This window comes from Podarcis gaigeae (genome assembly GCF_964106915.1).
Source record: "Podarcis gaigeae genome assembly, chromosome: 5".
Taxonomy (NCBI): domain Eukaryota; kingdom Metazoa; phylum Chordata; class Lepidosauria; order Squamata; family Lacertidae; genus Podarcis; species Podarcis gaigeae.
Genome location: NC_139681.1, coordinates 20,074,651 through 20,102,633, shown reverse-complemented (window position 1 = coordinate 20,102,633; position 27,983 = coordinate 20,074,651). Strand labels below are relative to the sequence as shown.

Sequence of the window (27,983 nt, the reverse complement as noted above, 5' to 3'; positions counted from 1 at the left end):
CTCTTTCCCAGCCACAACTGCACCCTAACCAAATAATTGAAATGCTGGGACAGGTGGGCCTGTGGCCTTCGAGATGCTGTTAGGCTTCTTCACCCCTCATTCTTTGCTCATTGGCTATGCTGGCTGGGGCTGATGCAAGCTGAAGTCCAGCAACATCTCAAGGGCCGCAGGTTTCCCACCCCTACAACGGAGCTTGCTTAGATGTTCCTGGTGGTTTGGGCCCAGACAGCAGAACAAAACACACACACACACACACACACACAGAGAGAGAGAGAGAGAGAGAGAGAGAGAGAGAGAGAAGCTGTTTTAAAGACAGCTGAAAACAATCCATAATTGCCCCAACTGCTGAGAACTGTTTTCTACCAGCTTCCTAGACAATCATCTGAAATAAGTTTTCAAATGAAAAAGAGTCTCGATTTAGTCAATGCACCTAATAGAAAGGAAATGCCACTATTAAATGCACCACGAGTAAAAATGAAAGTCCATAATCCTGTAGGCACACCACATCGAGCCCCAAAGCGACTGCACTTCTCTTAATTGCCTAGCCGTGCCTGGCTGTGCGATGGGGAAAGTCACCTACATGCGCAGGGAAAGGTGGTTTCTGAACAGATCAGAAGCTAGAGCAATAATTCTTACCTGGAAAGTGCTGTTTGCAGCTGCTCCGCGATTTGTCAGCACACACACCGCTCTCTCCTCGTGATTTATGATGTTCTATCCAGCACTGAACCTTCTATTACTATTCTCATTTATTGCCTGCAGCTGTCACTCTTATCGGCAATTCCACAGTTGGTTTTGTAGGTGAAAAATCAAAAAGGTATTTAGAGCACACACCCAGAGACACCGTTTTAATCAAACCAAATCGGCAGGCTGCATTAAGTGGTGTGAAGGACTTGCAGAGTGCAGCCACAAATTTGGGCAGACATTAAACGCAAGCGCAACAGCCAAGACTGTGCAGCCTCAGCCTGGAAGTGCCCAATTCAAAACTTGTTAGGCGGCCTTAGGCAAGCCACAACAACCACTCCACCGAGGGATCCGTCAGAAAGGAAACAATGGTGGTCTCCCTTACAGGGATGTTTTAATGATTACTGGGGAAATGCTATATAAATACAGCTAAATATCTCCATCAAACAACACTGTACACACTTCAATGTGCAAAAAGAGCAAGAACATTTCCTGTGTCACATAGATCGAAAAGGAAGTGCTCTACCCATCTGAAGTCTATTAATATTGATAATAAAATTTCAATAGCATGTTTAGAGGGTGCTTCACCTGTAACCATCACTTCACTGAGATTCTCTCTAGCTATAAAAAAGCACAGTGCATTTGCAACTGTTTCCACATCCCTAAAACAGCTACAGAAAAGCAGGTTGCTAAGAACTGCCATTTCCTCAAGCCTAACAGCGGCATCAAAAAGCAACTCAAACAAGCCCACCCGGGGAACAGGCCACCCAAGGAAATCACAGCAGCCAATAAGGATTTGAGCCTATGATTCTCCGGCTTTGGTGTTGTGGGTGGGCAAGCAGCAACCGTGCCACAAGGAATGCATGCAAAGAGATATTGTGGCACACCTGGGGGGGAGGAGGAGGAGGAGAGCCCATGACTGCCCTCAGCATGGAGTCAGGCCTAGGGCTGCCATACAGCCGGATTTTCCGGTGCTTAGCCCAAGCCTCCTTGCTTCTTCTGTGGGACATCAATCCTTGCTCCCTGGAGGCAAACACCTTATACTGCATTACTTTAATGGCCTCACAAGCTTATTCAAGATAAACTAAGCGCTGTAATCAGTGGCCTGGTCCATGCATAAGGTTTAACCATTGCTTAGCATTGTGCACATGAGCTGAAAGGAGTCACCACAAAACTGGTCATGCAGAAGGAGGAGAGGGGAATGGGGAACATGTGAGGAGAGCTTCGGCAAAGTTTAGTTTCATTTCCCCGGAAACCCAGTTTGTTATTTGGTTTCGAACAAAGTCTGGTTACTTAAACAAGCCCACTTCATAAACCATGGTTTGACGATGGCTTGCTGAGAAGCAGAACAGAGTGCCCTTTAAACCAGAATTTCTGGTTTGTATGCACCAACAAGCCAAGTTTCATGGAAAGTGAAATTTAACTCTGCTGAAGTTATCCTTCCAGCTGTGTGAGGAGAAGGGAAGGGGGAGCATGTGAGCCCAAGAGTCACAGTGGCTCCTTTGCACATGAAACACTAAACCATGGTTTAGCTTTACATGCTAACACAGTCAGTGTGTCTTCATTTCCTCTTAATTACTAATCTTTGCTATACCATCATGTGCATACCTCCCATTTGTTGTCTGATAAGCATCTTCATTTCAAAAATAACATTTTGTGATAAACATTTTGCCACAGTCCTAAGCATGAAATCCTAAGCATGTTCACTCAGAAATCAGTCTTGCTGTGTTCAGTGCATCTTACTCTCAAGTAAACAAGCATGGGATTACATGGCCATCTGCTTAAATGTTTACCAAAAGTTGTTTTAAATAATGTAAATTAACACAGCGCTAGAATGTGCTTGCCGCGTTTCTTGTGCTCCCTATTCTAGTTACTTAAAAACAACAAAAAGAGAACCGCAAACACCTGCCAATCATTACATTAAACTAATATGGGCGTAGGAGGACTTCAATATTGCCAATCTGATGGCAGGGGAAAAATCGTATTTCAAACTAGACTCAGATAGAAATACAATTTAACCCATGAGTAGAACAAAATCTAACTTTATTCCCTACTTTGCAGCCTATTGCATTTACAGTTTAAAGTGACACAATTTTGCTATACTTCTTGAGTGTGTGCGTGGAAAAAGACCAGGCTACTAGCCACATTCATTATGAATCCAGTGCACTCTATTAATTTTTTAAAGGCATTTAATCTAATATTCCATATTAAATTTAAAATATTACAAATTGTTACATCACTAAGGGTGAACCAGAGAGGTGAGGGGACAGAAAAATCCAGGCTGGTGTGGGTGTTCCCCAGCAACAACACCATCTGCCACCAAGCCCTCACGTCTGTGCAACTAAATAAAACTGAAATGCGCCACATTCATGAATGCACTGCTAAGCAAAATGGGCTTCTGAAGACAGGTTCACCCCACTTGCTCCACAGCCAAATGCACAAACTGAAGCCAAGTAAAATCCCTGTATTTGAGGCCACGTGAAAATTCTGCTTGTGGTAACTCATTAATTCAGGATGGCCATCTCCGGAATATAATATACATTTGTGAAATAGCCCTTAGTTTCATACTGAGGGGTTTCAGGGTTAACTTAGCGAATGATACGGTTTCCAAACACTGGAACATAACAGAGGGGACCCTTGAGGTGGGAGCAAGCGAGTTCTGAGTATTTTGGCTTCTGGGGCGAGAGCAAATAAGGCTGCTTTAGCCAGTCGCATAAACAAAGAGACAGGTCCTTGCCCCAAGAAGCTCACAATCTCTCAAGCCGAAGCAAGACAGGGCTGAAGCCTCAAAATGAAGGGCACCCATTCATTCTAGCCCAACTGTCTTGCAGCGAACTTCACACAAGACAACCTTTTAGTCTCAAAACAAGCACTAAACATGGAGATTTCATTAGAGCATCATGGGGAATTCATTTAGAATGTGTCACATCACAGTAAAGATCAATCTTCATTAGACAATTAACACACTTATTAGGTTGCAAGTGGAGTGATGATATCGTCACAAGCTAGACAAGGAACTGCAGAGCAGTCAAAAGACAAAATGGAAAGCAGCTGCCGCCGCAGCCAAAGTTACCAACGGCTAATTCGGAGTTCACTTTGTATTTCGAGAAGGGAAGTGGTCACAAAATGGCTGGAGAGACATAACTCGGAAATTTTATTTTTATTTCTCACATAGGCCTATGTGTGGACTTCAAGCCCATTTTTTTGCAGGAACCGCTTTCCATCAAAATGATGTCACAACTGAAATGGCCTTCAGCAGCTTATCGCTGACTTTTTGAACCATACCCATGCTTTGCTGTTCTGCTTCTTAGGCAATATAAGCTATCTGTCGTTGTTGTTGTTTTTACCTTTATTCATTATTTAATTTAGTTTTGATGTCATATACATAAGAATTAAGGTTATCCAAGCAATAAAAACCATCTTTCTATGAGAAACTATCCTCCCTCATTCTGAAGGATAGCACATTTGACAGTGGCACATTTGACAGCAAAGCAAGATCATGGCAGTGCATCTTAGACCCAGCAAGTTCACAGGCCTGTCTGAAATGTGGTACAGTATTGTGTATACTAACACTAAACATGTATGTGGTCAGGAACTGTGCTTTCACAGAACGGGCTGCTTCAGATACAGTGCCAAACCATATTTTAGCATTACAGGAATGGGCCTGCTATATACTCAGCGTTTCCCCTCTGCCTGCAGCACACACTAGGAGGAAGAGAAGGCTCAAAGAATAATTCCAAGGTTTAAACTAAACCGGGTTTGTTGCTATATCCAACAAGTACAAAATGTATTTAGTTTAAGCTACTGTTCACTCAAACCAGCCAACATCAACCTGTGGTTTCTAATACTGGTTTGTTCTTATTTTAATAAGCCACCATAAACCAGTCACAGCTCCCAGTTAAGACACAGTAACAAATGGGCAAGGACCTGCAGGTGCTTCCAGTCTCCTCCTCTAGCACATGCCATAGTTTAGCATTACATCTGAATAGGGTCATGCAAGCCTGTCCATGTAGATACAGTGGTACCTCGGGTTAAGTACTTAATTCATTCCGGAGGTCCATTCTTAACCTGAAACTGTTCTTAACCTGAAGCACCACTTTAGCTAATGGGGCCTCCTGCTGCCGCCGCGCCGCCGGAGCACGATTTCTGTTCTCATCCTGAAGCGAAGTTCTTAACGCGAGGTACTATTTCTGGGTTAGTGGAGTCTGTAACCTGAAGCGTATGTAACCCGAGGTACCACTGTATTATGCAGGTGTGCATATGGCAGGTCTTGCCACCGTGATCCTATGAGCACTGGATTGTGTGGAAAGATGGTCAATAAATCTAGGAACATGCATGTTCAATCATCATTAATTAATTCAGTATATCACTCACCTCAAAGTTAAAAAAAAAAGCAGGGAACAATAAATGTGCATATTTCCTCCTCCTCCACATCAGCAGCTCATTTGTGCCACTTAACTGAGCTCAGTTGGCATATCTGACTTTTATTTTTTTAATGAGCCAGGATATACATAAGAAATGGGAAATCAGAAAACAATAGAAGAGCCAAGTATACCAGCAGCCAGGTATACCGTCAAAGCACTCTTTAAAAAAATCAATTCCAATTTTTATTCTCACATTATTTCTCATCACAGCAGGGAATGCAACCTCTGTTGCCCCTTTCTGTTTCATGAACTGTTGAGTAATATTAAAACCAGGCTCAGTGTAGGATACAGAATAGGCCTGTTTTTCACAGAACACACATTGGCAATGCATTACTAAGCTATGGTTTAGTGTTGTGGGCCTGAACAGAGCCTTGGACTCACATACTGCTCACATACTCTCTGCTCCCCCAGTACTGAAGAGGACTTTGCCAGAGTTTAGTTTCACATCCCACTAATCCTGTCTTGGCATATCAGAGGAACCGATCTCCTGGTTTAAGACCAACTACGGACCGTTTCAAAGCATGCCAAATTTAAACTATGGTTTATGAAGTCATCTTCCTCAGCTGTTCTGTATCAGTAAAAAAAGGTAAAGGTTAAGGATCCCTGACAGTTAAGTCCAGTCGCAAACAACTCTGGGGTTGCAGTGCTCATCTTCTTTTACTGGCTGAGGGAGCCGGCGTACAGCTTCCAGGTCAGGTGGCCAGCATAACTAAGCCACTTCTGGTGAACCAGAGCAGCGCACGAAACACCGTTTACCATTCAACCGGAGCGGTACCTATTTATCTACTTGCACTTTGACGTGCTTTTGAACTGCTAGGTTGGCAGGAGCAGGGACCGAGCAACGAGAGCTCACCCCGTTGCGGGGATTTGAATCGCCGACCTGCCGATCGGCAAGCCCTAGGATCAGTTGCTACCACAGCGCCACCTGCGTCCCACTCTGTATCAGTACATGAGGAGTGAGGAGCAACAGGAGTGTGCGAGTAGAAACATAAGCTCCACCCACAACCTTCTCATCTTACACAAGATGAGACTCTAAATCCTAGGTTCGTGAGTTCAATCCCCTCGCTGGGCAAAAGATCCTGTGGTTGGACTAGATGGTCCTTGGCGACTCTACCATTCTATGATTCTAAGGTGGCATTTGGGCATGTTAAAAACTTTACCACAACCAGAAAATGACTAAAAGTAGTCGACAAGCCCACTTTTCACAAATGTGTCTACCCCACTCCCTTTTAAAGCAGTCTAGATTAGTTGCCTTATCCGCCATGAATTTGTCTAATCCTATTTTAAAGCCATCCAAATTGGTGGCCATCATTGCATCCCCTGGGAGTGAACTCCGTCGTTTCCCTATGTGTTGAGTGAACAAGCACCTTCTTTTCTCTTTCCTGAATCTTCCGACATTCAGCTTCATTAATGTCCCCAAGCTCTGCTATTATGAGAGAGTGAAACCTCTCCCTAACCAGTTTTTCCACACTGCATATAATTTGATACACCTCTGTCAGCTCCCTCCTTATTCACCTTTCTCTACACCGAAAAGCCTCAAATGTTGCAACCTTTCCACAAAGGGAAGTTGCTCCAACTCCTTGTCATTTTGGTTGCCTTTTTCTGAATCTTTTCTGACTCTGCAACAATGCAAGTCAACTAGAACAGAACACAATATTTGAAGTGCACTTGCAACATCAATTAGTATAATGGCACGACAAAGTTTTATTTTCAACTCCTTTCCTAAGGGGGCCTCCATTACAGCACAGCTCTATAATGTCCCTCTCTATTTTTCTCTGAAATCTCTCCCCCATTCTAGCCCAAGGAAAGCAGAGGTGCTGCTATGTTGGCTCATAAACGATAAATTTACACGTCGTTGTTTCTGAACCAGCTAGGCAGGATTCTCAGCCTTCCCTGGGCTGTGGAGAGATGCCACTGGAGCTGTGCAGTGGTGCAAAGACTTAGCAGCAACCCAGCAATGACGCGGCTGAAGATAGCCTGCAGATAGTTGTTGGGCCAAAAGCACCATTTCCCCACACAAGTTCTCAGGAAGGAGCACTGCGAGTCAGTAGTCAAGATATCCTGGCCTGTCGTTTTCTAGGAGCTTTTCAACAAGGGTAAACCACACGTCCCTACCTTCGTAAAGCTGAAAGCAAGGAGATTATTTTAACTAGCTGCTTGAACTTACAACCAGCATCCACTCACAAGGCTGCGAAGGAAGTTTCAGACAGGTGGGACAGACAGATCAAAGCCAATATCAGAGGCAACATTGCAATGGAATCTGTACAATGTGCATTGGGTTATCCCTATCCTTGGAGCTTAACTTAAAAGTCACAGAAGCCTTCAGAAAGAAGTAAGCAGCAATCAATGTGCACCAGAATAGAGAGATTATATTTTAAGAGGCCGCAACAAATGGAGGAACATTAAGGGACCTATCACTCAGGCATTATCTGAAAAGAGCTCCTTTGTCAAACCTTGCATAGACCCATCACATGACCAAGACCTTATAACTTATGACACCTGTCATAAATTATTGCAACAGTGTTAGCAACTGGTATCCTTGGGCAGCTGCCAGCACCTTGGTACACTGGCAGAGTCCAATGCTAATTCCTGCCCTGGTTTCCCTTTATTTTTTTCTTTTCTGGGGTGGGGGGCAGAATGGACAGTGCTAGGCAACCACAGCTAGCCCCCATTTACTTTTCTCAATGTGGCATTAACTCTGGGGTATTGTGGGAGATTTAACTGGGGCATTGTGGGTCATTTAAATGGCAGCTCGAATTGGCTGCCTGGTGCACTGATGTCAAGCAAACACACAAGGCCCACTAAAAAGGGGGATGACTAGGAAGTACTTTGCACAGAGTTCTCCAGGACCTAGGGCTACCATCCAATTAAGTAATTTCTATTGAGTACCTGCATTTTAACCAATTAAGCTTTAACTCTAAGTGTATTGGCTTATATCTCGCATTTTGTTCAGTACGTTAGCTATCTTCAGTACAACAGTACATGTCAGTAACAAAGTCAACCTCAAAAAACAAGTATACCTTTAATGCAGTGCCCCACCTGTTCAAAATGTATTTTCAGAGATTAAAGCTGGCCCCCACTGATTATGATAATCTAAAGCTAATTAATCTGTAACTTCAGCCCAAGCTAAATATCAATAAATTCCACTCTAAAACTACCTTACAATATAAAAATAAAATAAAGAGAAATTTCTACACCAGGGATTGGGTTGCCAACCTTTTTTGGGGGACCATGGGCATATTTGCAACCTGGAGAATTGGCAGTCAAGAACACATTGCAACCCATATTCTATTGGCTACAATGCAATGCTTTGTACAGGCTCAGAGTGATACTTGCCTACCCAACTTTCACTCCCCACAGCTTCACATGTGGTTTCAAGTGTTAACCCAAGCATTAACCCTTCTTTTGTGATGTCATTGTTGCTAGGGTGCCAGTGTAGGTCACAAATGGCCTATAAGCCAATGTGACATCAGCCAAGATCAGCTAGAAACCATTACTCCTTCGGTGGGTGAAGAGAAAGGCAGAGGCTTAAAAATGAGAGAAAGGAGTTAACAGGTCAAGAAGGAAGGGATTGTTCAGCTTGCTCTGGAAGGAAGCAGAGAAGGCAGCCTAGTTCTCACTTAAGGTAGTTAACCTGTTTTTAACTTTTCCCATTTGGGACTGTAGGGGGGTCTCATGTAGCTGAATACTCTTATCCTTCACATATAAAACTAGTGTGATGGTGAGAAGACTTAGGTTGCAACCCTTTCTCCTGAGAAATTAATCCTCTGTGTTTATGGTTCCACATGGGTTTCCATGTGTAAGAGGCTCCATTTACAGTGGTACAGCTTAGACTAAATTTACCCCTCAGTAAGAACTTGGTGGAGTAAGGAGGCAGAACAGCAGGTTGGACTGCAGAACGAATTAGGGGGAGGAAATTGGGAGCATTGCTTGATCTTAAGAGCCCTGGCTAGCAACTGGTTTTTAAAAATAGGAGATATGTTTTCAATTGTGCATTCAGTCAATTGAGCATGAGAGATAAGGGGACAGCGATATTGGCTACATTTACACTTCACTGCATGCCAAACAGAGGCAAACCTCTCTTTGGACCACCCACCCTGCAGCAAGCAGTGACGCAACATCAAATTCTGAAATGCAGCCGCTCTTCATGGCAATTCCCATAGCCACATCCCTTCTTATACAACAAAAAAGGGAAGTTTTGAGCAATGTAAAGTTTGAGCAATAAGGAAGAGCAACAGGATTGCTGGGAAGAACTACTAGTCACGAAGACACAGGGGAACATCTGCAAACTAGAGGCTATCCTTACCCGACATAGCACTTTTAAGAATTTTTCTTCAGAAATCTTGTGAACCGGTGAGATAAAGGATTTTTCACCCATTCTCCCCACCGTGTTTGTGGATATGTCATAAGAAAGATTGTAAGAACTGCTTCCATGGGGATTAATTTAGACCATTTCTGCTCTGCTAAGTGTCAGCTGATCTGCTCAGCTTCTTTGGTGGGTTTCTCTCCAAGAAAGATTGGCAAATCCTGCTCAGGGACATGACATCATAAACCACACTGTGAAATTAAGTGGTGACACTCAGTCCCTGCTCTCCCACACCACGGAGTGTGAGCTGCAGCAGAGTCATTCCACCTCTCAAGTACTAATTATCTAGCATTGCCCAAGGCTTGGCTCATACAGGAGAGAGAATAGCTGAGGGATGCTAAAGAGACATTGACAATGCTTCTTCCCACTCATGCCCAGCCCTTGATTTGGGTCTTGGAGGCCCTTCGAGGCTCTACCAAATAGTCTGTTCACTGGGGGGGGGGGGATAAGTCAAATTGTTTTTAGCCTGTGTCATGACTTTCAGAGCTTCTTGGACTTGGAAGGTACCAGTTGCCTAGTCCCCTCCCAATCAGGTTCTTTTGCTGGGAACACGTAGTCCTGCCACATTTCTGCATCAAGTATAATAAGATAATTCAATTACTCCCAGTGCCTCATATGAGATGACCATAGATTCTCTGCATACGTCACTCCTCTGGGCGTGCCTCCTCCCAGATGGGCAACACATCTTGAACAGTGACCCAGGAAGAAGAAGAAGAAGAGGAGGAGGAGGAGGAGGAGGAGGAGGAGTTTGGATTTGATATCCCACTTTATCACTACCCTAAGGAGTCTCAAAGCGGCTAACAATCTCCTTTCCCTTCCTCCCCCACAACAAACACTCTGTGAGGTGAGTGAGGCTGAGAGATTTCAGAGAAGTGTGACCAACCCAAGGTCACCCAGCAGCTGCATGTGGAGGAGCAGGGAATCGAACCTGGTTCACCAGATTATGAGTCCACTGCTCTTAACCACTACACCACACTGACTCTCTTTTCATGCAGAAACTCCATGGGGCAGGTTCTTCTGAAAGCGTGCAAAATCCATACCGTTACACACTCTAAATACAAACATTTTTTTCAGGTATTAAGATAAAGTGTGCCTCCTGTATTAATTAACATTCCCCATGGGAAAAACTATCTGCATCAGTGTTCGTGGCTAAAATTTTTAATAGATTCAAGCATCTACATCAAAAGAACAATGTCAAAGAGGTTACAATGGATATAATAACTAATGACACTAATGACAAAATAAAAATAAATTAAGTCACCAAAGCCAGATGGCATTCACTCCCAAAGCTTTTCCGAAGGAACTCAAATACTAAAGTGTAGATACTGTAACAACACAACAAAAATCATTTGTCTCTTTAAAAAAACACCTTTGACCTTTCTCAAAAGGAGCCCAAGTATGTTTGTTGTGTCCAAAGTAATATATTTTGTAGGGATCCTGGAAATAGCATGAAATAAAGTGCAAAAGGATACAACCTAGGATACAGAAAGTTGCTGGTGGGGCTTATACTAGCTTTCATTACCCCAGGGAGGAGATTTTGGGTTGGGTTCAGATATGAGAAACCAGGTAATCTCTACTCAGTTATGAAACTTAAGGGTAGACAGGAACAAACCACCCTCACAATGGAGTTCAAGACATTGCTTCCCAGAATTAAGTCCCCCTGGTATCAATGGAGCTTGCACCCAGCTAAGTGAGTGCAGAATTGCAGCCTTAATCCACCTGTCACGTGTGTTGAGTAGATGAAAAGATGTAGCTTCATACAAACGACCCCAAATTCCATGGACAATGAATGTATAAAAATATAAGATAGTGTAAAGCTCACAGGAAATAAAAACCAAGAACTGCATGGCCTGCCACAGTGAAAAGGGCAAATTCAGTGTCAGGAATTATTAGGTAACAAGCATCATAATGAATTCAATGAGGTAAGTGGGTATAGTGTTACAACCTAAAAAACCACAGCAATTTTATTTATTTTTAAGACTACCTTGCTATGTTTTTAACTATATAATTTTTTTCATATTGTCAGCTGCCTTGAGCATTGTTTTAATTGTGGAAACACGGCATACAAATAAAATGATGGTGATGATAACTGTAAACATGAAAAGAGACAAAATGTTCTCTAGTTCCTTTTCCTTGGATAGATGCATTTTTTTCTCTTTTGTATTTTCTTTTGTTGTGAATATGTATGTGTTTTAACTTGTACTGAATAAAATTTATTAAAATTAAATTTTTAAAAAAAAATGATGGTGATGATGATGATTTACTTTCAGTTTAGAGATTCAGTCCACTCCCTGCCCCTAACCCTGCAAGGTGACTAAGCAGGACATGATAAGAGTTTAGAAAGGTATAAACAGTGGGTGCAAAAAGGCTTTTCACTCTCACAGCACTAGAACATGGACTGGAGTCATCCAGTGTAACTGACTGACAGTACAGGGGTCAGGAAAGACAGAAGAAAGTGCTTCTTTGCACAATGCCCAATTACTGTATTTTTTGCTCTATAAGACTCACTTTTTCCCTCCTAAAAAGTAAGGGGAAATGTGTGTGCGACTTATGGAGTGAATGCAGGCTGCGCAGCTATCCCAGAAGCCAGAACAGCAAGAGGGATTGTTGCTTTCACTGCGCAGCGATCCCTCTTGCTGTTCTGGCTTCTGAGATTCAGAATACTTTTTTCCTTGTTTTCCTCCTCCAAAAACTAGGTGTGTCTTGTGGTCTGATGTGTCTTAAAGAGCGAAAAATACGGTAACTTACAGAGTTCACTACCACAGGATGCAGCAATGGCCACTAGCTTAGATGGCTTTCAAAAAATATTAGACAAATTCGTGGAAGATAGGCTTGGCAATGCTCATTAGCCAAGATAATTAAATGCAACTTCTGTGTTCAGAGACAAGTGTATATTTGAATAGTTGCTGCTGCAGAACTAACAGAAGGTGGCTGTTGTCTTTATGGAAGGTCTTGACCCTTTTAGACCACAAACCTATAACTTGCGTACCTTGGAGTAAAGCCTCATTTTGGGCTCCCTCAAAACATCTAAATGGCGAATGCTGAAAACATTATGGTGGACCTTTGGTCTGATCCAGTAAAGCAATCAGAAGGATGAATGCCAGATTTAAACAGCTTTCCAGATTAATATATTTAGGGCTTAGTTTTAGATGTTATACCAAACCATGGTGTTTACTAACCATAATTTATTTTTCCCTACTCAACAATCCAGCTTCTAGGTTCAGATACCTCTAAAAGCAGAGGTATGTAACTATGGTTTGTCAATTCAGACAGCATAACAAACCATAGTTAGCACAAACCCTAGTTTACTATTCTGGTTTGTCCACTGAATGAAATTGAATCATCATACTAAACTATGAAGCTCCCCTAACCCTAGCTTGACATGTTTTCTCAACTGAGCTGTTGTGATTCCTAAAACAGTCTGAAATTTCTTGAAGGACTGACCCCCTCTCCTGCTTTGGAGCAAGGGGATTCCTTGGCTGCTGTGCTGATGGGGCTCTCAGAAAAAAGGAAGAGCAGGGAAGGTGCTCTCCAAACAGTGGAGAAGCAGGGTCTTGGTAACTACCAATTTTAGATTGGCTACTAAGGCCAACCAAAAGTTGTGGAGTCCTCATTTTAGCAATAAAGGTGGACAAAATGTAGCAGTAGAAAACCTGAATGTCACTGTAAAAGTGGAAGAAGAGGCAGCTAGTTATGTAGAAAACAAAATGAACAGCAATTCCTTCCCCTAAACCTGCAGTTTAAGGAAAAAAACCTCCCAGGTTCATGTGCATCTCATAATATAAGATTGGAATGACGGGGCAGTCGTGATATAGTCAATACCACAAGTCTTGGGGCATTTAACCTACTCAGGCTGTAACTGGTAGGGAGGGAAAAGTGTCCACCTGTCCCAAGATCCTATCCTGCTCTGGAATTTCCTCCACCACCTCCCAATTTAAGGTACCTGCATCTTCAAAGGTACCTTAGATTAAGAACCATTAGATGAAGACACACGCACAAAAAGTAAGTGTTACGTGTAAGGAAGAATAATGAAACATGCAACCTTGATTTTGTTACTTTCTGGGCAAGAGGTATTATATTAAAAATCCTCACAAACAAAAAAACACAGCAGCAGCTTTGACAGTCAAATACTTTTGTCAAAACAAGAAGCCATACAGATCTTTGTACACTTATCTTATCAGCAGAAACCAACTGTCATAACTTTCACAACCAGCAAGCAACTCTTCATCTTTAAACATTTCTGAAATCAAGTGTCTGTTTCTGACCAAACGCAAACTGCACTCGTCTTACATAAGTCATTAACAACACGGTAACATTATCTTTGTCATACATAAATTATAGTGCATCTTCAAGGTAAGACAAGCTCCTTTAATTTGATTGCGCTTATTCCATCTTTACACACATGCTAAACGTTTCCTAAAATTATCACAAGATAAAAATGTCTGCCAACATCCATCTTTCTGAGCTTAAAAGAAACAAACAAACATTCACAATTCATTATGTTTGGCAGAACTACCACACACCCAACCAAAATCATGTTGTCAGACCTATTTCCCAAGCAGCAGATGACAGGGGTAAAAACAGGAAACAGGAGCATGTATTGGTTTCAGAACCCAAATACCAAGCCTGACTTGGAAATATTCCTGACCTGACCTGGTTTATTGGAGGAAGGAGAGTTCCTTAGCAGTTCTCATCCTTTGGCCAGATCAGAATTGGGACACAGGCTCAATCTCTGCTCAGGTCACCAGTTCAAGTCCATGTTGGAAAATCTGCGCAAACTGAGAACATGTGCAGAGGTTACTGCACATTGCCTGGTCTCCAGGTGATGTCCAAGAATTAGCATAAGAGTATCAGGTAGCATACTTGTAACCCAGTCAGGATATACATCCTCACATCTTAGGAGACATGAATTTTGCCCAGCCGGTATGGAATCTATGCATATCATTTAGGCCAAAGGAAGCTAAGCTGTGATGCTGTTGTACTCCCATAAGCCCTGCCAGCATAATCAATGGTCAAGAACAATGGGAGTGGTGGTCCATCCACAGGTCAAGACACTCCCGATCTGGGGAATGTACAAAATACATCTGATTTCTGTACATTCTCCACCATCCACTAGTTCATTTAACTTCAACATTTTCAGACCCAAGACCTACGTATAACCCAAACATGCATGTGGGAACCTATTAATTTTTTACCATATGTTTGCATGGTGGTAGTGCTCCTGTTAGGGACGCGGGTGGTGCTGTGGGTAAAACCTCAGCGTCTAGGACTTGCCGATCGTATGGTCGGTGGTTCAAATCGCCGCGGCGGGGTGAGCTCCCGTCGTTCGGTCCCAGCTCCTGCCCACCTAGCAGTTCGAAAGCACCCTTAAGTGCAAGTAGATAAATAGGTACTGCTTTATAGCGGGAAGGTAAACGGCATTTCCGTGTGCTGCGCTGGTGCAGGCAGCTTCGTCACGCTGGCCACATGACCCGGAAGTGTCTCCGGACAGCGCTGGCCCCCGGCCTCTTAAGCGAGATGGGCGCACAACCCCAGAGTCGGTCACGACTGGCCCGTACAGGCAGGGGTACCTTTACCTTTACCTTTAGTGCTCCTGTTGCGACCCACCAACTGAAGACCAGTGCATTAGTGGCTTTCTATACAGTCTGGACAATTTGGAACATTTCTTGTTTGCATTTCAGTCTATATATTAATATTCCTTAATATGTCTATGTATATTTCATTACTAAAATACTAATCAAAAAGACAAATGTATAAGGATAAATTAGACTAAAGATTGTTGCCTGTCTCATGCTACACATTATTGCCTGATTCATGGGAAACATTGTTTTATGCCCAGGAGGAGAAGAGAAGTATCTGCTTCTGATTTTAAACTAACCACAGTGTGTTAGTGAAAACAAGACAGAATCTGAATATCAGGACGCCCTCTTGTTGCCTCTATACCATAGGTCTGTGGAGTGGATGGCCACCAGAGACGGGGCCTTCTCTGTGGTGATCCCATGGTTTTGGAACTTCCAATAGTTCAGATCTATAACACGTGAGGCTTTGGGGAAGGTCCTAAAGACTTGCAATTTTTCTATGTTTTTAAAGGTTTGTGTTTTTATCTGTAAGCTGTCTTGAGTCCCATCAAAGAAAAAGGCATCGGATAAAGTTGTTGTTGCTGTTGTTGTTGTTTGAACAGCATGAAACCATGATTTCCTGCAACAACAGAACTGAGTCCCTGTGTTTGTGCTTAACCAGTATTTTGCTACTTTTAACAATATTAATGGGATACTTCATTAAGGTGCAATTACATGATGTTGTTTTGCAGCCGGCTTGTTTCCAAACTATGATTTGCTAAGAAATAGTTAAGGTAGAGTCCGTTTTAGGATCGGGGGGGGGGGGGATCAGTGTAGGATCACCTCTTAGTCCCTACTTTATGTTAGCCTTTCAGAGAGCAATGAGTGTCATGGACAATGGAAAGACAAAACGTATACCCTTCCCATTTCAAAACAAATACAGTGTCTGAAAGATTGGTTGTGATTCCCACAAGGTGGCTAGGCTGGCAAGAGCAAGTACTACCTGAATGTTTTCCTACTCCAGCAAAGCAGGCTTGGAGCAAACAGTAATGTCTCTGACCTTGTAACAGATATCAAGTGGGGAGGAACTGAATGCTGCCTCTGAAAGGGAGATAAGATTCCAGTGCCAAGCAGGGAGCAAATCACAGAATGGGTGGTGTGTGATTTCAGCAAGCCAGGCTATAAAGGACTGCAGAAAAGATGTCCTCGTATGAGGACATCTGTTTTATAAATCAGCTTTCCACCAACCCCCGACATAAATGTTTAGCTGGAGGAAAATCAAATTCCTTATGCAGACAAACTGTCAGGATTGTCAGCCAGGATCAAGCATCAACCACAAGCCCTCCTCACAAAGACTGCATATCTGCAGAAAACCATACAGGTCTTCTAAAGCCCAAGAACCTTTGCCCCATGTACCGTCACCACCCTTTCTGGTCCCAGTATAAACTTCTCCTTCCCGTGGGCAGACTTTAGCCTGATCTATGCATACAGTGGAAGTGAGGAACTATAAACCTAAGGTGATAGAGTGGACTGTGCCACTTCAGACTGCAGTGTTTTTTCTCTTTTTTATTGCAGCATTTTTTTATATTATTACTATTATTGCCTGTCCAGAAGAATTCCCTGAAAGCAAAATTAACAAGCCCAAATCTCCCAAGACAGCAAGGAGTACTCTAACACAGCTATCCCTCTGCTATGCTAGTCCCGCCCCGCCCCCCGGCACTTTAAAATCTTTCATTCTTAAAGTCAGCAGAGGTAGCAAATATTTAAAAGTAACAAAATCATTCTGATTCTTACTACAAAAAAGCCCAAGCAGGCCAGCACTGTGTCCATGGATTACAGCTCCTGAGGGTATCACTGATCCTCTTCAAGGAAACCATGGAGAAAGAAAGTGAGAACTCTCTATTGTTCGTTTGTGTGTGCGTGTGTGTGTGTGTGCGTGCTGCGCTAGTTTCCTCCTTGGAAGAAGATACTGGAGTATTGAATAGCAACGTTGCAATTATTATTTCATTTACGGCATCCACTTCCAATCTAAAGTGGCATAGTCTGTCCTACCCTGCATTCTGCTACTTGTGTAACGGAGGAAGGCCATTGTCAGCACAACTGCACACCTATTTGCAGGCCTGCAGGCCACTAAGCTGACCACAACACCATAGTCTTGCTTGGCCTGATCATGAAAACCTACCCCCAGTCACCCACCCAGTCCCCCCCCCCCCCGTTCTATGAAATAGCAAAATCAGATTCATTAAGGTGTTCTTTGGGGAAGCATGCAGCTTAGTGGGACACAAGATGTGCAGGCATGACCTCCAATCTTTAATTTGCATATTCCTACAATATCTATGCAAATTTAGGTTATTCCCATTTTATGAACTGCAAACCAAGGCAGATATACAGGAGGTTTTCAAATGGACCAAGCCTTCCTAGTGGTGCAGCAACAAAACCAATAGCACATATGGTTCAAATTGGATGGGGGACCCCGTGTTGAGATTGCTGCACTGCAGGGCGTTGAACTAGATGACCCTTGAGATCCCTTACAATTCTATGTGGACCTCATTCATATACAGTGGTACCTCGGGTTACATACGCTTCAGGTTATATACGCTTCAGGTTACAGACTCCGCTAACCCAGAAATATTACCTCGGGTTAAGAACTTTGCTTCAGGATGAGAACAGAAATTGTGCTCCGGTGGCGCGGCGGCAGCAGGAGGCCCCATTAGCTAAAGAGGTATCACTCGAGTTAAGTACTTAATTCGTTCCAGAGGTCCGTTCTTAACCTGAAACTGTTCTTAACCTGAAGCACCACTTTAGCTAATGGGGACTCCTGCTGCCGCCGTGCTACCTCTGTGCAATTTCTGTTCTCATCCTGAAGCAAAGTTCTTAACCCGAGGTACCACTGTATTAACCATGAGTGTCAAGACGCATGCCAGCACCTTCACAGAGAAGACATTCTACACCTATAATTCTTGCACAAGGTAGCTAATAAGATGCCCTCCTGATTCTGGAAAGCAATTCCCATCAGCTGAAGGATAATGGGAGATGCAGCTCTAGACATCTGGAAGATACCGCAGTAGCTATCCCTGTCTTAGGGTTTAAGAACATCAGAAGAGGCTGTGCACCGAATTTCTCCTGTTGGGGAAAGGACAAATTCTGCTGTTTGGAGCAGGATCATTCTAGCAGTGGCACTTCAGCTGTGGAATTTCCTCCCCAGGGAAACCCGCCAGGCTTTCACTCACTGTACAGTTTAGGCAGCTTGGGAAAATATTTTTGTTCACTTAGATCTTTAGTTCATGAATGCTTTTATTAGGCTATGTTTTTGCTATTTGGGCACCTGCATTTGTTGATTTTATATTCATCTTCATGTTTAACCAGTTATTGGTTTAATCTGCATACCCTCTTAAGAATGCACATGTAAAAAAAAAAGGATTGTGAGAAAATTAAGAGCTGATTAGTGTTCCGTACTGCTCTTGCAATTACTTGGAAACATGTTTTATTTCTTCTGTGCTATAAAACACTTATTTGCTTGTTGGGTTTTTTTTTGGAGGGGTGTACGAGACCAAATTTCAGAACCCACCCCTCCTACAACCAGTGTTCCTTGAGGAAAGCATTGCCTAAAGTTGTATTCACAGTTAGGAAGCATTTTTAAAATACAACCTAACTCTGATCTGAAACCATTTCCCCCACTGCTTTTTTCTCCTTCACTTGATGACAGTAGTAAACAAATCTGCAGACTGAACAGTGGTCTGGTGAGCTTCCTGAAACCCAAACAGGAGGAACTCTCTCATTCAAAGGAGTACAGTACTGCAGCAAACTTCAAAGATTTCTCTCTGCATTCTTGGCCACTCACCTGAGGACCCCTTCGTGTAACTAGAACAGCTAAAGGAAGCTGTAGGATGCTCATGCTAACTTCTAGCCATGTCAATCCCAATGCCATGCCCTTTCACATACAAGAACGGCCATGGCTTGATTTCCCTTTTTTGGCATGTCACTGGAAGTCTAGCTGCAGGTTCACAATGCCATGCCAAAAAGCTGATCCAGGCTGTATTCAATGGCAGTTGTGTGCACACAATTGCCTCACCACAAGCTGATGCCACTGGGAGTAAGTGTGAGTAGATGGAAAATCGTTGCTGCCAGAGGATGAACCCATCATGTGAACATCATGCAGTTGTTAAGAACATAAAATCCCAAACCCCAACAAGCTTTGGATAACCAGTGCTGGCTGCATTTTTGTCCCACTATAGATGGTGCTGGAGTAGACACTTGAGAGACCTGTGGACTAAAAGATCAAACCGATCCATTCTGAAGGAAATCAGCCCTGAGTGCTCACTGGAAGGACAAATCCTGAAGCTGAGGCTCCAATACTTTGGCCACCTCATGAGAAGAGAAGACTCCCTGGAAAAGACCCTGATGTGGGAAATATGGAGGGCAGAAGGAGAAGGGGACGACAGAGGACGAGATGGTTGGACAGTGTTCTTGAAGCTACCAGCATAAGTTTGACCAAACTGCGGGAGGCAGGGGAAGGCAGGAGTGCCTGGCGTGCTCTGGTCTACGGGGTCACGAAGAGTCGGACACAACTAAACGACTAAATAACAAGCAACTCCACAGATGTGACTAGATGCAAAGGAGACGAGAGCTTCTGTACCATTAACAACTAAGTAGAAGAGCATTTAATCAGGTGCATCTCTCTGCCCACACCTGGGCATTACAAGGCACACCTTCCCACCCCAACTTCTTTTTCAGCAACTATTTCTCCATGCTCCTGGCAGCATATATGATGCGACCCACAAATGATCCTGCAAGGTATGTCAAGCTGAGCAATAGCAACTGGCACAAGGTGAGCTGCATGGCTGAGAAAGGAATCTGAGCCCAGGTCTCCTTGGGCTGACACTAAAGTCACATCCACACCATACATTTAAAGCACTGTTATACCACTTTTAGCAGTCACAAAGAATACTGATCACTGTAGTTTGTTTAGGGTGCTACCCTCACAAAGCTACAATTCCCAGCACCTTTAACAAACTACAGTTCCTAGGATTCTCCATGAAAGTTAAAAGTGGTATAATAGTGTTTTAAATGTAAGGTGTGACATAACTCTTAAAAGGGACAATAGCCCCACTGTCCTTTGCATCTGATCACCCAATATGGGGAGATGGGGAGACAGGGCATTTCCCTCCCTTCTTAGCCAGAGCTGTGACCAAATCCCTTTTAATAATCTAAAGCGAAACTCACCTCTACAGATTTTCCCCAATGAAATTATCTTTGACAGTCCCAGGGAAACCATAGATTCATATTCACAGAGTGCAGAATATATAAGCACATTCACTTGGTCAATACATTAATACCAAGAAGTCATTTTCTGCTGTCCTCTGACCCATATATTTTCACCTAAACTGAAAACAAAGCCAATCAAATTAGCTCAAGTACTTTTTTAGTCATTGCACTCACTCAATTCATTAATTGTATATGTGCATCAAAGTGCATACATTTCTTTATGTGGGTAAAGTTACGTCTTGCACCTCTGACTCCCAAGAGTTCCGAGTGTGCCACTCAAAACAAATGCAATGCAATCTTCCACTGGTGGGCCTTTAGCAGAGATGGCAACATGTTTTATAATGGTTGTTGTTCTGCCTCTGCTTGCAGATTCTAATTAACTAAACTGTTGCAAACTTATTTATCTTAATGAACCATTTAAGATGCCAAAAATGTATGTGGGGTGGCGGGTCCATTGAAAAACAGCTTGGGCGTAGCAGCTACCACTACATCTAAAGAGACTTTTCAAAACCTCCTGACAACAGAGACCCAAGCTTAGGAATAATAAAATCCAAAGAACCCATTTTTGAGACCTATGATACCTCCATCTTTCTGGCCATCAAATGTCAGAGCTCAAAACCCCACAAGATTACAAAATTTGACAGTGGAGAATCATTCAGTACAAATAAAGCAGGTGTGGTAAGACCAGTAGTGCTTCATCCCATTATTGTACTGAGAGAGTGAAAAGTATATATGGTACCAGGTTTGCCTCAATGTAGCTATCCTATCAGTGGCGTAGTGTGGGGGGTGCAGGGGGGCCGGCCGCACCGGGCACAACATCTGGGGGTTAGGGTTATGGGGCGCAAATCCACGGGTTAGGGGGCGCAAATCCACGGGTTAGGGGGTGCAAATTACTAGCCTTGCCCCGGGTGCTGACAACCCACGCTACGCCACTGTATCCTATTATTTGAAACACATAGTAAAACTGCCCAAGACCTCCACAGGGCTTCCACTGATGCAATCCCCCTCCTCCCCTCTCAAACACTTGAAGAAGGGGAGGTGCAAGTAGCATCACAAAAGTCTTTGAGAACTCTGGCAGTGGAAGAAGCATTACATCAAGAGCAAATGTAACACACCGGGGGAAAATTCTGAGTAGAAACATATGTAGCAGAATTTTACTACTTAGAATTCCATAGTAACCCCTCTTGGGTGGGGGGGATGATCCACAGAAGACACTTGTGTCTTGCCTTTCAGCAAGATACACAGCATTATTCATTTTGGTTTGCCCAGCGTGATCTTAAACGTGTGCACAGGCTTAAATCTTGCACAGCAACAAACTTAACACACTTTTGTTGCTTATGCAGCAACAAACTCCTTTTGGAGAAAAAATTCTTTCACGGATGCATATTGGACACACTAAGCGATACTCAGTTAATACCAAGCTCAGTAATATTATTAAAGTTGGTTTTTTTGCTTTTTTACAAATGTCAAGTGTTAGGGACCACAAGCACTGCAAATCAATGGGATTCTCTCTTAAGTTTCCTCATCAAGTAAGACATTAAAGTCAATTGCCCTTTTACAAGGAAAGCAAAATCTTCTCTTCAAGTTGAAATCATTTAAAAGACTGTCTTTGCTTATGACAGATATCCAGGTCTGGCAACTAAACCCTGTTTTCCACAGAATGTTGGTTTTCTGGTGTTGCTTTCTGCCTTTTTTTTTTTTTTTTTTGCTAGTGGGGGGACAGGGAAGAAAACCTGAATAAAGAAGATTGGAAAGAACCCAAGCTAATTTCTAGGTTTGAAATCACCAAATGAGCCAGTAACGCAAATGAAAACAGCTTGTGGTGGCTGGAAATTGTTTTTAAAAGTTTTGGGCCCAATCTAGTAATTATTACACTCATGATCGCCCATTCTAGCTTAAGATCCCTCCCCTCAAGAAGATTCAAACCTTACACAGCTTTTTAAAAAGTGTCCTGCACCCCCTCCCCCAATACCTCCCTACTCTGAAACCGATCAACCAAATGTTTGCAACCAGTCTGAAAGTCACACGTGCTCCATTGCAAGACCTTGCTTTCAATGTGTCTTTTGTTTGATGGCTGGTGTTTCAACATCCTCGATCTGAACAGAAAAAGGTCAGCCCTAGTCTTCTGGCATTCATAAACCTGAATCAGGCCCTGCCAAAGGAAGATTGATGTTGTAGTAAATTTGCCTTGATCAAAAGCAGGGACAGTTGGAGGCAGAAACCAACTTTGCAAGATGAATCTCAATTCTCTCCTAAAGGGAGAGACAATAATGCTTAGAAGCATGTGGTTTAGCTAGACCCTTCAACAAAACCTTTCCCTCAGTGATATGTGCATATGTAGATTGGGGGGGGGGGCATCTACAACAGATTTGCAAATAGGTCTACACTTTTCTTTATAAGCCAAACACACAGACCTGTGTCAATCACTTATAGCTTAAAAGGAAAGTAGCAAGGAGGAGATCTTTCTCAAAACTTTCCTGGATGGTCACAGCCACATTTTTTAAATAATATAAATAAGAAGTTTCGCCTGTAGAACTTTAAATTTTTTAAAGATGCAGTAACAAATACTTCACAGCAGCCTTGCAAACATTCACTGAAGTTACCAGCCTGTCTAAAAACATTCCTGCCTTAGACGTTTTGTGGCCAAAGAAGAATGAGAGCCAATCTTTAAAAAGCTTCCCTGTCTGATCGCTTGGAGGCATTTCTTACTCACCAGAGGCATTTAGGCAAGTGGCTATTTACAAGCCTGGTTACACTAACTGGGGAAGTAATATAACTTAAACCACCCATACGTCAAGCCGCTAGTCCTCATTGTTGATGGTTTGTTTGTTGCTTTATTCCCAAGGCAGGCCACATTTCCTTTTATGATATACATCCTCACAAGTACTCTTGGAGAAAAGGTAACGCTTTGAGGGAAAAGCAGCAGAAGCCAAGAGACAGCAACCTGATCCAGCAAGTCTACGGCTGAGCTTCCACTTGAACCTTGGTCCAACTCTAACCCTTTTAAGGCTAGCACCAGGCTGGGCTTCCATTATCCCAATAATCCTCCCTTGTAAACTCCCCCCCCGCCCCCCAAATATCTAAAAAGTAATCATTACAACTTGGTGGAGGCGACTCCATCATTAACCTTTCCAATTCCAAAGGCCAAGTCCCATATTGCAGTTTAAAGGCGAGGTATGAGTTGCTAAACATGCTTAAAAGAAAAAAAAACTGGCAGCTGGAAGCCCCACTTATCTAGAACTTGGGGCGCCAGAGCTTTGAACAGGCTTTTTGCCCTTTCAAATTTGATAAGCCCATTGCCTCACTGAGGCACACACTTGTATTCACGGTGCCTAAATAGCCATTTCATATTTGAAAGAAAGCACAGCTAGGTAGCACCCCAAGACCAAACCCAGGCATTCATCTCTTCCCCCACCCCTCTACTCCTATTCCTGCTCTTACTGTCTCCTGGAAACCTTTGAGAGGGCATTTGTTCAAGCTGCCAAGTTAAATCCTCCACTCTCATGTCAGTCTGGGTGGGGGGAGCAGTCAGAACACCCAGCGTCTCTTAGGCCTGTTGAAGTCAATGCACAGATACACACTATTACTTTGGCCCTGGAGAATCATTAAGCCCTTTCAGATCAGTAACTAAAGACCAACATGTATATACAGTGCAGAAAAGCAGACTGTGGCGATGACAGGGGGCTGAGACTTTAAAAACTGGCTACCGTCTCAATTCCCTCTGTGACTGCAGGCTTACACATTTCCCAGCTGCACAGGCTGTAGAACCACAATCAGGCAAAGAAAAGAAAATATTGTGTGCGGTTGTTCTCTTCCTCCTCCTCCTCACCATTCCTCAGTTATTTAATGATGCTCATAATTATTAAGAAAGAAGAAGGCAACAGGCATCTCAGAAGGTCTCCCTCCTACAACCAAAGTTAGCAACCAGATTAGAACCTTCACACGTGCGCCCAACACACACCTATATCCAAAAAAGTTTTCAGGGCAGGCGAAGAAACCCGACCAAGGAACTTTTAGGTCCTCTCCCATTATCTTCCTTTGGAAGCCGGCCTAGGAGACCTGCCCAAAAAGTTCGTGGCCAGGAATCCAAGGCTCAACTCAGATGGCTCCTATTTTTAATGTTTACATTCCTCAAGTGCCTTTTAACTGCCATGTTGCTTTTCGGGTTTTCTTTTTTTTCCCTTCCTTGCAGCCAGCTATAGCCCAAACTGCTCTCCCCTGAAAACGATTCCCTCGTTCCCTCTCCGCGCGCCCACCCTCGGTTCACAGTACCAAGAAAGCAGGGGCTAGACGCTTCTCTTCCCCCCCCCCCCGCGCCCGCCACCTTCCTCCACTGGCTTCCTGGACAGATGAACGCGAGAGGGAGGGAGAGACGGGGGAGGCAGAGAGAGAGAGAGAGGTGGGGGGAGACCCTCCCCGCGCGCCCCTCCTGCCCGGCGAGAGAGGCCCCAAGTCCCAACTGGCTTTCAGAATCCAGACACAAGGAATTTGCACTCGCTCCGGCTTCCCACCGCCCGGAAAAGAAGCTCGGCGCCCCCTCCTCCCCCTCCCACCCACCTTTCTTACATCTTCCCCTGCAAACACTCCTCCGGATCGATCGATTAGGCTCTCGCCGGGGAGGATCTTAAAGGAATCGCCTTTTCTCAAAACCAGTTAGCAAAAGTAAAAAATAAAATAAAAGCCGGCCAGGAGAGGAGGAGGGAGGCAAGGAGGGAGGGCAGGGAGAAAGGGCAACAAAACAAAACCCCGAACCAGAAGCTCTCCGGATTATTTGAAACCTTCCTTTGTTTTTAGGGCGCAAGATCGCGGCTCCGACCCCTGCCAGTCAAGGGGGCCGAAATTAGGAACGTTGTTTGGGCTCTTCAAACTTGAGACGCGCGCACATAAAAAAACACCTTTTCCAGATCTAGATGTATATAATTGTGTAGGTCTCCTTTCTTTTGCATTCATTCCGACCCACCCACGCTCTAACATGCGCACCGCTTTTCGATTCTTTTTTTTAATAAAAGCGACCCCCGGTAAACGTCTGGCTTCTTCACGCCTCCCCCCCCCCCCATGCTCCCTTCGCAATCGTAAAATAAAGCAAGATATTAATACAGCAAAGTAAGATTCAAGTCTATCCGCCTTTTCCCCAGGATCTCCCGGGTTTTGCCTCTGTCTCGCGAACCCCCCACATTGCCAAACGTAGAAACACAAGCTGCCCCTTTAAGAAGTCTTCACACTGTTTTCCTGGATTTCTTCTTCTCTGCCCCCCCCCCCGCACCCGCGCCGCCGCCGCCGCCGCCGCTTCCAATCTTCACACCAAACATAAAACATATCTATGGATCTCGGTGTATTTCCTTATCTCGCATTTACTTCCATTGTTTCTACAAACCTTGGCCGGAGTAACCCCCACTCCCCTCCCAAAAAAAGCACAAGGAGATGTAAATGAACTGAGAGACGAAACTTACCTACAGACTGGGGGGAACGAGCAAGGCTTGCAAGAAGGAGGAAAAAAATCATACGGAAGAAAGCAGGCAAAGCAAAATATTCCCTCTTTCCAGTGGATCTGCTGCAGGTCTGGTTCAGGTGGCTTTTTAAATTTTACTTTAAAAAAATCTCTTATTTCTTGCCTTTAATATATGTATATATATATAAAATCTAAATTTTAAAAAAACCTCTCACAGACAGTGAAAAGGAGCTCAGTGTTAGTGGGAGAATAAGTGAATCAACTAGCAGAGAGCAGAGCAAGTTGAAGTGTCAAATTACATTGGCTATTTTATTACCAAAGGGCCCTGCTTCTGGCTGTTGGCAAAATCTGTCCCAGATTCCTATCTGAAAGGGAGCTGTCTCTCCTGGAAGGAAGCTTTTTCTCCCTGCATGTGCCCGTCTCCTCTTCCCCCCCTCCCCGCCACCCCGCTTCCCACCGCACCTTCTGACCACCTAAAGTTAAAATCTTTAAGAGCCAAGTTGAACAACGCAAATAATTGTCTTTCGAGATTTCCCCCTCCCCTCCCCGCCACCCTCATCAAAGGGAAGAACTTCCTGTCGAGAGAAACGGAGCGCGGCGCGCACACCATTGCCCGACTGTTTATAAAAATTAATGAAGGGGGGGAGGTGGAGGGACACACACACACACACACCCTTTTGCAATTTCCACCCCCCCATAGAAAGACGTCCATAATCCAGTGCACTTTTAAACTGGCAACGCTTCCCAGTCTACACGGCCATTTAAGACCATTGTTTTACTCTCTGCGTGTGAATGGAAACCAGTGCGCTCTAAACATTTTGTATTTTGACACGGTTCTTGCACGCGGGGGGGGGGGCGTGTGTGCTTTATAGATACATTATAGGGGGGAGTTTTGTAGGGTTTTTTTAAAATTACTAGAAAACCAGCAGCTTAATCCACGAGCCCCGCACGGTGCGTGCAGCCTGGACCTACTTACTAGGAGGTAAATCTCATTTAGGTGTAATAGGGCTTCCTCCCAGGTAAGACGAGCAACCCCCCCCCCACCTTTCTATCCAGGAATTTAACCCACTTGAACCCAGCTGTGATTTACTTCTGAGTAAGCGCCAATAAAATCGGAAGGGGGGGTAGCCAATGGCAGGAAACGCGTTGACTTTAAATATATTTTTTTCCTCTTTAGGAAAAGTCCGATCCTTTAAGCGGGATTTGCAAGACGCCCAGCACAGAGAGGCGGAAGGAGGAGGCGAGGATGTCCCTAAATCTGCACAACACCCGGATCTTCCTCTGAGAAGAACCGGGAGCGGGGAGAAGAGGGGAGTGGAAACCAGATCCCGGGGGAGGAGCTGCGTGTGTGTGTGTTTTAATAGCAGAGCCCCGGTAGCGAGGAGGCTGCTGGGTCTCGATGTTAATTGAAAGAGAGGTTTGTGGATGTGCGCCCTTTTTTGTGAAAATCTCCCGACTACACAGAGCTCTCGCTGGGGCTCCCTCGTCCTCTCTGCCTTTAAAATGCCCCGTTAGGCGGCGGGGAAGCAGGCACACCGGCTCTTCTCTTCCTCTCGCCCTCCACCCCCGATTTTTAAAAGTATTTTTGGCGCGAGTCCCCTTTTTTGCAGCAGCAGCAGCAGCCCGATCCCAGCGCACGTTTTCCTCGAAAGTCAGCGCCGGGTTTTTTGTTTTTTTTTTAAGTGGGGCTTGCTCTCTGCCCCCCGCCCCTTACGCGTTTCACACACAGGGCTTGCATACAAGCTTAGGCGCACAATACCACCATCAGGCTGCCCTGAAAAGCTGGCGGATTTGGATCAGCGGAAGAAGCGAGGAGTTAATGAGCTCCAAATGGGGGGATTCCAGCCGGGTCTCCAATAGATAGATTGATTTAGATGACCACGCCAAATCGTCCTTGTCTTCTAAGAGCCCCGACCCTCCTTACCATCCCTTCTCTCCCTGACAAAATATTTGCAGGCCTAGCAATGTTTTACGACGAGCTATTAAGAAGTCGAATATATATTCCACGCCCGTCGAGTCCAAGGGGGCTTGTTAGATTATGCAATTGAAGAGAAGCGATTTAAAGAGCGCCCAGGCTCCGCCCCGTTTCTCTTGGGGGAAGGAGGGAGAAATTGATTTTGAAGCAAGTGGGGGGTGGAAGGAATTATACACCCAGCTATCCCGGTTAGCAGACCCAGGGCCCGATGTATCCTTTACTCGAAAGTAACAGAGCTCAGGGCCAAGTCCTACTGAACGCAAGG

The 27,983-nt window shown here is 44.1% G+C and overlaps 1 protein-coding gene and 1 long non-coding RNA gene across 16 annotated transcripts in view; one reads left to right on the top strand and one right to left on the bottom strand.

Moving 5' to 3' along the window:
- The window catches only part of ZMIZ1 (zinc finger MIZ-type containing 1), a 377,100-nt gene that overhangs the window by 339,358 nt on the left and 9,759 nt on the right, over positions 1-27,983 (bottom strand). For 8 of the 15 annotated variants that reach the window (XM_083738293.1, XM_083738280.1, XM_083738296.1 and 5 more), the window contains exon 1: positions 25,745-26,131. The exons of 1 other annotated variant lie outside the window; for it this stretch is intronic. The gene's annotated coding sequence lies outside the window, so the exon portion shown is untranslated. Of the gene's footprint in view, positions 1-9,411; positions 9,623-25,744; positions 26,132-27,983 lie in introns of those variants that run through there. 6 more of the 15 variants (XM_083738285.1, XM_083738297.1, XM_083738299.1 and 3 more) reach the window with 2 other exon arrangements.
- LOC310844455 lies at positions 7,898-9,485 on the top strand. The gene is made up of 2 exons (XR_014564144.1): positions 7,898-8,730; positions 9,177-9,485. It is a non-coding gene; the product is annotated as an uncharacterized lncRNA (long non-coding RNA).